The sequence below is a fragment of the Phascolarctos cinereus genome, unplaced genomic scaffold (genome assembly GCF_003287225.1).
Source record: "Phascolarctos cinereus isolate Bilbo 61053 unplaced genomic scaffold, phaCin_HiC Scaffold_726;HRSCAF=1367, whole genome shotgun sequence".
NCBI lineage: Eukaryota > Metazoa > Chordata > Mammalia > Diprotodontia > Phascolarctidae > Phascolarctos > Phascolarctos cinereus.
Genome location: NW_027556098.1, coordinates 262275945 through 262276850, shown reverse-complemented (window position 1 = coordinate 262276850; position 906 = coordinate 262275945). Strand labels below are relative to the sequence as shown.

The window sequence follows — 906 nt, the reverse complement described above, 5'->3', positions numbered from 1 at the left end:
GAAAATATAAAGGTAAATTAAATTGTACTAACCTATGACAACAGGATCAAAACCAAAGTTATAGGTGAATGTTTAAATTTAAGACAAGCTGATGAAGAGATTTAGACAATATTTGTTAAAATCCTTTAATATTAAGCAATCTAAATTAGTTATCTCTTCATGAATAAATATTTTCAAATTCTACTTTGTCAACAAGAATCAACTGTGCAAAGTAGTGGCTCACAGCTTAAAGATACCACTTGGGAACCTACAAGAAAACATTCTGGATACACAATAATCTGTCCATGAAAGATAAGAACTTAATTAGTTTCCTGCTGGGGGAATGTTCTCATGTAGATACTGTAAGGCTAAGTCTGTCCACTTCATCTCTTGTTCTTTGACAGATTCTGTTGTGCCACCACTGTCTTGTTCTGATTCAGGAAGTTCATTCAGTGGTATTGCAACATCTTCATGGGGCAACTTATCTTCTCTCCAAGCATCATCAATCAAATCCAGAATTCTTCCGTCCCTTCATATCTCACTGTCCATTCTTTCGTGATTTTGATTTTCTTAGATCGATGGCTCACAGGAAATTTGGTGGCTGTGCGAGCGTGGGACCAGCAGAGCCAGAAGAGAAAGGAGAGGGAGGGAACGACACTTTCCATGAGTCTCTTTCCCCTCAGAGGATGGGAGTGTGGAAGAAAAGAGCCGAGACTCTCAGAGGGTGACCCCAAGGGGAAAGGGAAGGCATGATTGCACAGCAGCAGGAGTAAGGTACCCAAACAGGACACTTAAATGTTCTTAAGGCTCTCACAGTGTAATGGGCGTTAGACTGCTAATTAATATTCAAAGTGAGATTTGGACCATTGCCTTTCCGTCTTCAAATCCAGTACTCTAGCCATGAGGCAACTGTGCCTCTCGTGTGAG

The 906-nt window shown here is 40.4% G+C and overlaps 1 pseudogene; it reads right to left on the bottom strand.

Annotated features, from left to right (window-relative positions):
- Positions 1 to 219: 219 nt before the first annotated feature.
- On the bottom strand, positions 220 to 528 carry LOC110195863 (anaphase-promoting complex subunit 13 pseudogene; annotated as a pseudogene).
- Positions 529 to 906: the final 378 nt, after the last annotated feature.